The sequence below is a fragment of the Sus scrofa genome, chromosome 13, assembly GCF_000003025.6.
Source record: "Sus scrofa isolate TJ Tabasco breed Duroc chromosome 13, Sscrofa11.1, whole genome shotgun sequence".
Classification (NCBI taxonomy): domain Eukaryota; kingdom Metazoa; phylum Chordata; class Mammalia; order Artiodactyla; family Suidae; genus Sus; species Sus scrofa.
In genome coordinates this window covers 95,930,750-95,940,621 of record NC_010455.5, presented here as the reverse complement: position 1 = coordinate 95,940,621, position 9,872 = coordinate 95,930,750, and the positions used below count along the sequence as shown (strand labels likewise).

The following is a 9,872-nucleotide window of genomic DNA, read 5'->3' as shown; positions in this document are numbered from 1 at the left end:
AGATGGCACTTAGGGCCCTGGCTGGAACTAAGTACTGGAGAGGCACTTGGAAAATTTGAGGAAGATACATAAAAACACAGGAGCCCTCAACATTGCTAATTATTAGAGAAATGCAAATCAAAACTACAATGAAGTACCACCTCACACCAGTCAGAATGGCCATTATTGAAAAGTCTACAAATAATAAATGCTGGAGAGAGTATGGAGAAAGGGGAACCTTCCTACACTATTGGTGGTCATGTAAGTTGGTGCAGCCACTATGGAGAGCAATATGGAAGCTCCTCAAACAACTAAAAATAGAGTTGCCATATGGTCCAGCAATCTCATTCCTGGGCATATATCTGGACAAAACAATAATTCAAAAGATACATGCACCCCTATGTTCATAGCAGCACAATTTACAATAGCCAAGACATGGAAACAATCTAAACGTCCATTGATAAATGAATGGATAAAGAAGATATGCACAGCAAAGGAAACCAAAAAAAAAAAAAAAAAAAAAAAAAAAAAAGACAACTTACAGAATGGGAGAAAATAGTTTCAAATGATGCAATTGACAAGGGCATAATCTCTAGAATATACAAGCAACTTATACACCTCAACAGCAAAAAGGCCAACAACCCAATGGAAAAATGGGCAAAAGACCTGAATAGACATTTTCCAAGGAAGATATACAGATGGCCAACAAGCACATGAAAAAATGTTCAATATCCATGATTATTAGAGAAATACAAATCAAAACTACCATGAGATACTACCTCACACCAGTCAGAATGACCATCATTGAGAAGTCCACAAATAAGAAATGCTGGAGGGGGTGTGGAGAAAAGGGAAACATCCTGCACTGTTGGTGGGAACATAAGCTGGTACAACCACTATGGAGAACAGTATGGAGATACCTTAGAAATCTATACATAGAACTACCATATGACCCAGCAATCCCACTCTTGGGCATATATTCAGACAAAACTTTCCTTAAAAAAGACAAATGCACCCGCATGTTCATTGCACCACGATTTACAATAGCCAAGACATGGAAACAACCTAAATGTCCACTGATAGATGATTGGATTAGGGAGATGTGGTGTATATATACACGATGGAATACTACTCGGCCATAAAAAAGAACAAAATAATGCCATTTGCAGCAACATGGATGGAACTAGAGACTCTCATCCTGAGTGAAGTAAGTCAGAAAGAGAAAGACAAATACTGTACGATATCACTTACATCTGGAATCTAATATACAGCACAAATGAACCTTTCCACAGAAAAGAAAATCATGGACTTGGAGAATAGACTTGTGTTTGCCAAGGGGGAGGGGAAGGGAGTGGGGTGGTTGGGGAGCTTGGGGTTAATAGATACAAACTATTGCCTTTGGAATGGATTAGCAATGAGATCCTGCTGTGTAGCACTGGGAACTATGTCTAGTCATTTATGATGGAGTACGATAATGTACAAAAATAGAATGTATACATGTATGGTAACTGGGTCACCATGCTGTACAGTAGGAAAAAAATGTATTGGGGAAATAACTATTAAGAAAATAATAACAAAAAATAAAAAATTAAATTAAAATTAAAAAAGATATGGTGTTTGTGTATATACATATATATATATATGTATGTATGTATATGCACTCAAACACACACAATGGAATACCACTCAGTCATAAAAAGAATGAAATAATGCCATTAGCAGCAACATGGATAGACCTAGAGATTATCGTACTAAGTCAGTCAGCAGAGAAAGACAAACATCATATGATATCACTTATATGTGGAATCTAAAAAAAGGACACAAATGAAACTGACTCATAGACTTTGAAGACAAACTTATGGTTACCAAAGGGGACAGGTAGGGGAAGAAATGAATCTGAGGTTTGGGACTGACATATGCACACTTTGGTATATGGAATAATTGATCAATGGGAACTGCTGTATAGCTCAGAGAACTCTGATATTCTGTGATAATATATGTGGGAAAAGAATCTGATAAAGAAAGGATGTGTGTATACGTATAAATGAACCACTTTGTTGTAGAGCATAAATTATCACAACATTGTAAATCAACTACACTTCAATTAAAACTTTAAAAAAAATGACACAAATGAATTTATCTATGAAACATAAACAGACTCACAGACATACAGAGCAGACATGTGGTTGCCAAGGGGGAGAGGAAGTAGGAGAGAGGTGGACTGAGTTTGGGGTTAACAGGTGTAAACTACTATATATAGAATTTATAAGTAGCAAGTTCCTGCTGTGTAGCCCAGGGAATTTTATTCAATATCCTGTGATAAACCATAATGGAAAAAATACAGAAAATTTATGTTTATGTACAAGTGAATCACTTTGCTATATATCAGAAATTAACACAGCATTGTAAATCAACTATACTTCAATAAAATAACATTTTAAAAAACATAGGAGCCCTGGAGTCAGTGGGGACTGGGGGAAGGGGTTGTGGACGGCATGGGGAGCTGAACTTGCCCAGGTCTAAGGACAGTAATGCTGTTGGCTTCTGTCTGCATAGCCTGCCCACAAGTTATTGACAAGAACAAGCCTCTACTGCTCCTAGGCCAGTCTTTGGCGCTTCCACAGAGCCCAGCATAGCATTTTTCATGTAAGAAGAGCTAAGGAAAATTGGTTAATTATTCCACACATAAATCTTACGGCCGTTTTTAACCAAAGGAAAAAATCATGCTATTGGTGGTCTAAACCAAACACTCCCACTCACTCGGAAACTTCTTTGAGTCACAAGGCAATCACAGCAAGTCAGTAGCACATCTGAGACCAGGAGATTCCTAATCACGTCTTCCTTACTCTGAACACCTGCTCTTTCCATTATGCTGCTTGGGAGCCATCAGGAGTCATAGAGCGGAGTTCCCGTCGTGGTGCAATGGTTAACGAATCCGACTAGGAACCATGAGGTTGCGGGTTCGGTCCCTGCCCTTGCTCGGTGGGTTAATGATCTGGCGTTGCCATGAGCTGTGGTGTAGGTTGCAGACGCGGCTTGGATCCCGCATTGCTGTGGCCCTAGCATAGGCCAGTGGCTACAGCTCCGATTTGACCCCTAGCCTGGGAACCTCCATATGCCGCGGGAGCAGCCCAAAGAAATAGCAAAAAGACAAAAAAAAAAAAAAAAGAGAGAAGTCATAGAGCCCTGAAGTTGGGAAGGTTGGCTTAGGTGGAATCCAAATAGGGTTTGGGAGGAACAAAAAAGGTCTTTGGTAATAATCTCCAAAATAAAGGGTCTACAAACAAACTATACCAACAATAGTAGATCTCCTCTCCTCTCCAGCAAACTATCCCTCATTTAGATTGTGTTGGTTTAAAACAAATTATTTGACATGCCTATAGAAAGTGGAATCTAATTCTCCTCCCCTGTATATGGGCTGGCATTAGTGACTCATTTCTAATAATTTTAATGTAGCAAGAAAGATACTATCTTCCAAGGCAGGTTAGAAAAGGCAATATGGCTCTCTCCTGGCTCTTGCTCTCATGCTCTGTCTTCCTCTCTCCACACTTCCACCAACATATGAAAAAAGTCTAGCTACCTTTAAGCCACCATACTGGAGAGATCACACAGAAATAGTGTGATGACCATGGAACTCCAGTTGTTCCAGACCCATCTGTTTAAGTCTTCTGCCAGACATGCCAGTGGAGAGCCTTCAGACAATTCCATGCCTCTGCCAAAGCTGACATAAAAGAGACAAGCTGCCCCAGCCAAAACCTGACTAAGTTACAGACTCATAAGCAAAATACAGTTATTGTTTTAAGCTGCTGGGGTTTTTTGTTTGTTGTTTTTTTAGGGCCACTCATGTGGCATATAGAAGTTCTGGGCTAGGAGTCAAATTGGAGTTTCAGCTGCTGACTTAGGCAACACAGCAACATGGGATCTGAGCCGCGTCTGCTTCGACCTACACCACAGTTCACAGCGATGCCAGGGACCGAACCTGCATCCTCAGAAATACTAGTTGGATTCATTACCACTGAGCCACAAGGGGAACTCCCTAAGCAGCTAAGCCGGTTTGTTTACACACCATTACATAACTAGAACACAGCCCAAATTAAAGAAGGCTAATGATACCTAGGGAGAAGTAAAGGGAAACTGGCAAATGTTAGCAAATAGACAGTGGTTTTCATCATCTATAAATGACATATTTTGCCTCCTTATCCAGGAAATGATATAGACAAGTATACAAAAGTCCTTCCCATTAGAGATCCAAAGAAGCCAGAAACTAGGATAAGTGTTCAGTACCTATTAGAGTTGCCCGGGATATTTGAATATTTCATTCTAAATGAGATTTCACATCAAGATCAAAATTACCGTGAAATCAATTCAATATTTATTTGCATTGAAATAAGTGCATATGAATTGTTTTGATGAATGGAGACACAGCTGTAGTTCTGCACTAAACTTTCAATTACTGAATTGCATGTTTTTTCACCTTGATACTTTATGATCATTAGAAAGCTGCTTACATAATGTTATGATCATACATTATGCTAAATGCCCATTTGTAACTGGAAGAAACTCACGTTACAGACACACTATTGACTATGATAGTATACAAAGTCATGGCCACAAGTTTCTGCATGAGAGTTTTACTTCTCTACCTTTCTCTTAAAGCAAGAAAGATTCCATAGTTCAAATTTACATAAGTAGTGCCTCTTTTAAAATAAATTAAAAATAAAATGCTGTCCTGTCTGTAAATTATAAATATTTCTAGTCCATTTTACAGAATGTTAAAATGCTTATAAATGTAAATACACATTACAGCACTGAAGCCAGTTAAAAAACAAAACCAAAAAAAAAAAAAAAAAAAAAACCAGTCATCATACTGGTCCATGGAAATATCTAGGCTTATTTTCTATTTCCTATTATTAGAAAAATTAAACTGAATAAGGAAGAAAAGCAAAGGAGAGAAAAGACATTTTACAAAATGGCCAATACTGATGACTTCGAAGAGTGTACTGAAATGTCCTCCTTTGGTTCGGTAACAGCCCCTTCTGGAATGAACGGTTATGGATAACTAGGTTAGGAGAGTGCTCTTCCTAGTGCTCCAGGCAAAATTATGAGGTTTGTAAAAATCATCTCCACATTCTGGAAGGAAAGACAGACTTCGAAACGGAGTGAATGTTTTAAAAACCACAAACTACGATTTAGCCAGAATGTTCAAGATTGACAGGTTTTGATGGAGTGAAATCTTCAGCGGGAACCAAATTAAAAGGCATAATCTATGGACACCCTTATTTTTACCTGTGTGAAGAAAGGAAACATGATTGCAAGGTACGATACACACTGACGGCTAAAATGAGAAACTATGAACAATTTAAATAACTAATTATTTCCTCGTGGAACATAAAAACATGATTTCCAAAACTGATTCAACTTGAAATATATCTCATAGAAGTAAGAAGTTATTTTAGTTGTGTGGCCTGATGAATTGCCCTTTATATAAATATTTCCTCCATGTAAAAAAAAAACGAAAAACAAAAACCAGCTTCTGAATGGCTTTGACTCCTTCATTGTGGGATAGTAGTCTCGGCAAACTTGTTTCCAAGCTCCCTCAAAGGTGATTCATTCCATCAAGGCTGTAGTATTTCCAGATCTACATGTCGAACTTCAGGATTTTGTTTTTTCTGTTCCTTCTCAAGTCTGTCTACTTCAGCTCCTAAAGTATCAATAATATTTTCTCCATGTTTAAGCATAAAGGTCTCTAGTTCTTCAGGAGTTTTCACTTCTTGAATTTCTTGTAGCATCTGGTCAAATCTTGTTTTTCCAAATATGATCTTGTAACAACTTGTCCATCAAAATCTACTTCCTCCTTAAATCTTACTTTCCCTAATCCCAGATCTGTGGCTTTAACATCATGAATTGCCCTTACTGATGGGTTGTTCTCCAGAAGTTCAGTAAGCTGCTATACTTGGTCTGGCTGGATGGATCGCCCTAAGAGGGCTTCTGTGCTAGTGTAGATGAGGAATACTGAGACGACGCCTAATAATGTGCCCACACCCAAAGAACCTAGGCTGTCATTCAGTGGGTTGCCTGTTACAGAAGTAAGGCCCATACAAGTGGCGGCTATTATCACTCCCAACACTGCTGCAGTATCCTCCAATAAAATAACATTCGTACTAGGATCACAACTTTCCATTACATACTTGTAAAATGACATTCCTTTGGCCCGAGCACTCCTATGAAGCTCATTTATAGCAACAAGAAGTTTTGCTCCTTCAGATACCAATGATCCCGCTAAAATACAATATGCCCATAGAAGAGATTCTATTGGTTGAGGATCAAGCAATCCCATGATTCCATAATACCAAGATAATCCTGCACCCATCATGAAAATACCAACACCACTAATTAGTGAAGCAATATAGCGCATATTCGAAAATCCATACGGATGAGTAGGATCTGGTGTTTGAACAGACTTTCTGATGCCCAATGCTAGTAAGCCCTGATTACAAGTATCAGATAAAGAATATACAGCTTCTGAGAACATACTTGCTGAACCTGTATAAATCCAGGCAAGAAATTTGAAGAAGCAGTTTAATCCATTGATGCAAATGGCAACAATCACCACTTTTCCTGGCCCCCTAAAAAAAATTGATGTCTCTCGAGAGCGTGGCTTAGTATTTCCCAGAAAGTCTCTGTATTCTCTCAATATTTTTTGGTTTCGAAATAACCTTTCTCTATATTCTATTTCTGCTTCTTTATGAAGTTTTTTCTCTCTGGCAAGAGCTTCAGGGCTTCCCCAAACTTCCAAAGATTTTGCCTCCACATCTGATCTCAAGTATACAGTAAAGGACTCAGTATCTTCATGAGGACTTCATCGTCTGATTTTTCCAAGCTGTTCTAGATCGCTGGATTTGAGGCAGAACTCATTCATTGCTCTGACTCCAGTGATGAAATTATTCTGAGTGTATTTTGGTCCATATTCCCTCTTTTTAAGGACTGCTTTGACTCTTACTTGGAGAGGTTCTTTCTTAAGAAGTGGAGCTTTCAGTTCTGCACCAATATTTTCTGCAGTTTCATCAAATGATGGTACTTTTTCCATTTTGAGAGTTGGTGATCCCTGTCCTTCTTTCTGAACATTTGTGGAGTACAACTTTACTTGATTCAGCGTGCAACAGGGAACAATGTTTGAAAAGCTTCCAAATGGCACTAAATTCTGCCATTCCTGGCGGTCGCTGGAGCCGCAGGCCGTCAATATTTATTTTTCAAGGACTTCTCTTTTGCTGCAATTTTACAGATTTTCAGGTTGGAGGAAAATTTTTCTTTGTGGTCTATTTATGGTATTTCTGTAGATGATTTTTGCATGCTCTATTTAAAAAATTCATTGGTGTTAAACTCTAGGATATTCTCTGGCATTCCCAGGGCCCAATCTGTTGTATCTCATGTGGCTTCTGCCCTCAACTCCACTTTGTCCTGTTGAGGCCTCTTTTAGAATCACTGGCTCTCAATTTTGGTTTCCCCCCTGAACTCCCCTGAATCATTCAACCACTCTGACCTGTTTTTTCAAGTCCTGCCTCAGTGCTGTGCCCATTCAAGCCCTCGGCCTGCCTGCCATGAGCATCTGTGCTTTTCTACCATAATCACTCCCCTGTCCCCAGATCCCTTCATTTCTTGTGGGTAATTATTATTATCACCTAACTAGTCTTTTCGTTCCCTATATTTCTCATCTGAAATCGGGACACTGTGTTGCTCTCTGATACATCTTTCTAAAACAACAGTCGCATAAAGTTACCAATGCCTCAAGTCAAGTCCAAGCACACAATAGCACAAGGCCATTCATGATCTGGCCACTGTCCTCCTCTAAGCCTTGTCACAAACTCTTCCCTCTCCATAGCATTTTCCCCAGTAAAACCACCCTCCATATGGTTTGCTAATTACACCACATTGCTTTAGGCTCCCTTGTGTTTAAAAATACTGCTCTCTTTCCTCTCTTCCCCACCCTTCTCACTATAAACCAAAAAAAGGAATTTCTGTTTATCCTCAAAAAAAAAATCTCAGCTGTCACCTCTTCCAGGCTGCATTCCCTGGCCCCTTGCTGAAGAGGTACTATCTCCACAACCTTGCATATGCTTCTACTGCTGCACATGATGCAGTGAAGGAATCTAGGTGTGTACATGTCAGCCTCCTCTACTAGGCCTTAAGCCTCTCAGGAGAGCCTGACCTGGTTGTTGCTGTGCCCCAGAGCCTAGCAGAGAGCCACCTGTACAATAGGATTCAATAAATGTTTTTTTAATTAAGTAGAAGAGAATAAGGTGAACAGCCATTTATTGATGGATTACCTGAATAATAAACCAAGTGCCCTTAAAAAAACAGCCTCTGGCAGCTAGTCAGGCAAACCTAAACTTACAAAGTTTATATCACAATAACAAAGCTTAAACTCAATCAACAGCACTGTAAAGAGACTGAGGTGATTCAGTCAGAGATGAGGGCACAGGAGCCAACTGGACATAAACCATTTTGCAAGCAAGTTTTTTTTCTTAACAGCTTATGTAATTCTGGTTGGAGATAAAAAGCATTACAAACTGTAAGGGCCAGAAAGTCATCTCTACGCTGTCCTTAGCTCTGGTCTGCTCTCTTCTTAGATTAATAGTTTTGAGTTTAATCTTCAAACATTAATAAAAACAGAAAGAAGCTGAATTGGGTCCAAAGAAGAAAAATAAAAATTATTACGTTTAGAAAATAAAAGTGAGGGGGTTCCCATCGTGGCACATTGGGTTAAAAATCTGACTTCAGCAGCTTGGATTGCTGCAGAGATGAGGATTTGATCCCTGGCCCAGAGCAGAAGGTTAAAGGATCTGCCACAGTTGTGGGCTACTCAGCTGTGGCTTGGACTCAATCCCTGGTACTTCTATATGCCACTGGCCAGAAAAAGAAAAAAAAAAAAAAAAAGAAGAGTGGTAAGTAAACATTAAAGATGTTCAGGAACATCATGTAGGAATTAATCTTAAGAAATCTACTAAGGATTTACACAAAATATTTGCTACAATAAAGTCTGCAGGAAAAAAATTTTTAATTGTGAAAAAAATGTAAAAATAACTGAAGTGATCCAAATAGAAGATCAGATAAACATCCATACATTTGATAGCCAAGATATGGAAGTATAAACAAAGAATTATGTTCAAAATATAATTATTGAAACAGTTATAGTATATATGGTATATATGGTAATAAATTTACATATGAATATGTATAGAAAAAAGTCTGAAAAAATGTTGGAAGTAATTGTCTCTGAGTTTGAATTATAGATTTTTTAAAATTTTGTTCATTTGTATTTTTGTTTTCTAAAATCACCATGTGTCACTATATAATTTTTTAAATTAATATAAAATAATGGTAGAAATTGGTATGATTTAGAACCAGATATAATCAGGAAACACTTATAAACTTGGTTTCCCAGAAGTATAAAATAAACATATGGGTAAATTAAACACAAGGACAAAGGTAGGTTGGGATGAAGACATGGAGATTCTACAGTGCCCAGTTGATGAGTTTAATCTTTTTTCTGTAAACAATATGGAGCATTGAATCTTCTCTGTTCAGAAAAGTGACTTGAAGACAATTGTTGTTTAGAAAAATATTTCATGGGGAGTTCCTGTAGTGGCTCAGTGGAAACAAACTGGACTAGGATCTGGGTTTGATCTCAGACCTTGCTCAGTGGGTTAAGGATCTGACATTGCCATGAGCTGTGGTGTACGTAGAAGACACACCTTGGATCCCACGTTGCTGTGGCTGTGGTGTAGGCTGGCAGCTCTAATTGGACCCCTAGCCTGTGAACTTCCATATGCTGCATGTGTGGCCCTAAAAAGACAAAAAAGAAAAGAAAAATATTTCATGGGTAGAACTGGGCT

The 9,872-nt window shown here is 38.5% G+C and overlaps 1 pseudogene; it reads right to left on the bottom strand.

The window, feature by feature from the left end:
* Positions 4,600–7,219, bottom strand: LOC100627350 (annotated as a pseudogene).